Here is a 2,656-nt window from a genome sequence, read left to right on the forward strand (position 1 = left end):
AAAACTTTTAAGGGAAGAACTAATCACAGAAATGACCCACAATTCTTGTTCATGTGACTCCCTGCCCAGGCTTCCTCTAGAGAAACTCTTGGATTGCGGGGAGTGGGGCTCGATTGAAGGGTGGTGCTTCATTGTTTTAAAAGAAGAATTCCCAAAGTAGTGTGAAGAAGCCTAACAGAGTGACTTTCAAGAATTGTACACCTCAAGTCTTGAACTAAGGTGCTCTCTCAAAACCCTTCTAATCTCCCCCAGGAACTTGAAAGAAAACAATCTCTGATTTGCCCCATATGTAAAACTTCCCCAAGCCCTCTCTTACTCCCATTCAAACACAGTTAGCTACAGGAATGGAGTCCCTGGGTGGTGCAAACAGTTCAGTGCTCAACTACTAGCCTAAAGGTTGGCAATTGGAACCCACCCAGAGGCGCCTTGGAAGACAGGCCTGGCGATCTACTTTTGAAAGGTCTTAGCCTTGAAAATCCTATGGAACAGTCCCACTCTGCACGCATGGGGTCACTATGAGTCAGAACTGACTGACAGCAACTAACAACAACAACAGGGACAAGAATCCAGACTGTCAGGCTCTATTTAATGCAAAGGCTGGACGATGAATAAGGAAGACTGAAGAAGAATCGACGCCTTTGAATTGTGGTGTTGGTGACAGATACTGAATATACGGTGGACTGCCAAAATAATGGGCATCTGTCTTGGAAGAAGTACAACCAGAATGCTCCTTAGAAGCAAGGACGGTGAGACTACATCTTACATACTTTGGACATGTTATCAGTAGGGATCAGTCCCTGGAGAAGGACATCATGCTTGGTAAAGTAGAGGGTCAGCGAAAAAGACGAAGAACCACAAGAAGATGGATTGACACAGTGGCTGCAACAATGGGCTCAAGCATAACAAGGATTGTGAGGATGGGGCAGAGCGGGGCAGAGTTTTGTTCTGTTGTACGCGGCGTCGCTGAGTCAGAACCGACTCGGTGGCCCCTAACAACAACACTTAATGTCCTTAGGCTTATTTTCTCTCTAACCTAGTTCTAATCTGTGTCACGTTGCCATGCTTTGCACTTTTCTGTAAACAATCATATGCTGAAAAAAAGGCCAAAATATCAAACTCATTGCCGTGGCGTTGGTTCTGACTCATGGCGACCCTGTGTGTTACAGAGTAGAACCGTTCCATAGGGTTTTCTTGCCTGTAATCTTAACAGAAGCAGATCCCAAGGCCTTTCTTCCACGGTGCCACTGGGTGGGTTTGAACTGCCAACCTTTTAGGTTAGGGGCCAAGCGCAAACCGTTTGCATCACCAAGGTACCTTTATTTGAAAAAAAGATGGGGTACAAATAAATGCGTCCCATTTGACAAAATAAAAGAAACTTTATGGCCCACTTCTGAAAAGAACATCGATGACCAGCTATTATTGACCGTCACTGGAATTTTCTAAAATGGTCTACATTTCTGCAACCTAGCGGGTGATAGCCCTTGTCTTCCTTCTGTAATTACATGTCTCTATGTCAATGTATTTTTCAATTCCTTAAGGATTGACATCCTTATTGAATTTTAGCAACAATCTTTCCAGCAATTGTCCACCATCTATTAAAATAATTGAATAAAAGGCCTAGATTTGTTTTGAGGCCATTGAGTTTATGTTGTGTTGGAATATCTTGGAGAAGGATAGCAACAATGGTGGCTGTTACAGATTGAATTGTGTCCCCCAAAAATGTGCGTTACCTTGGCTAGGCCATGATTCTCAGTGTTATGGGGTCCTCCACCATTTTGTGATCTGACATGATTATCCTATGTGTTGTGAATCCCGCCTCTGTGATGTTAATGAGGAAGGATTAGAGGCAGTTATGTTAATGAGGCAGCACTCAATCTACAGGATTAGGTTGTATCTTGAGTCAATCTCTTCTGAGATACAAAAGACAGAAGCAAACAGAGAGGAGAGGGACCTCATGCCACCAAGAAAGAAATGCTGGGAACAGAGTAGGTCCTTTGGACCCGAGGTCCCTGCACCGAGAAGCTCCTAAACCAGAGGAAGATAGATGACAAGGACCTTCTCCCAGAGCCAACAGAGACAGAAAGCCTTCCCTTGGAGCTGGCACCCTCAGTTTGGACTTCTAGCCCCCTAGCCTATGAGAGAATAAATTTCTGTTTGTTAAAGCCACCCACTTGTGGTATTTCCGTTATAGCAGCACTAGATGACTAAGCCAGGGGCACAACACAAAAAGTGTACTCAGTGCCATTGACTTGTAAATGAGGAAGTTGTTGTATTGGTGAATGGTTTGGTGTGAATAGTTTCGCCACAATAAAAAAAAAAAAAGACTTGAGTTTAATACCAATTTATAATAAAAATCTGAAATAAGAACAAGCTTAGCTACTAGGTTCCCCAAGGTGAGTTAATGAGTCCTTCAGGAATTTAATACAGTTGTACTAAAGGTAAAATTTTAAATTTTGAGTTTTGAAGTTCCATCTCCCACCCTGGGATGCATCTCTGGCTGTCAAGACACCTCATCCCCCGCCCCCACCTCACCCCCGCGCCAAAGACCCCACATTTGCACCTTCTGAATGGACAGTGCGGCGGCTGCCACGTCTGGGAGTCTGTCACTGAGCAGCTTGCTTTGCTTGACTCTATATTCTTGGAGGTAGATTTGCTT

This window comes from Trichechus manatus, unplaced genomic scaffold, assembly GCF_000243295.1.
Source record: "Trichechus manatus latirostris isolate Lorelei unplaced genomic scaffold, TriManLat1.0 scaffold00165, whole genome shotgun sequence".
NCBI classification, from domain to species: Eukaryota; Metazoa; Chordata; class Mammalia; order Sirenia; family Trichechidae; genus Trichechus; species Trichechus manatus.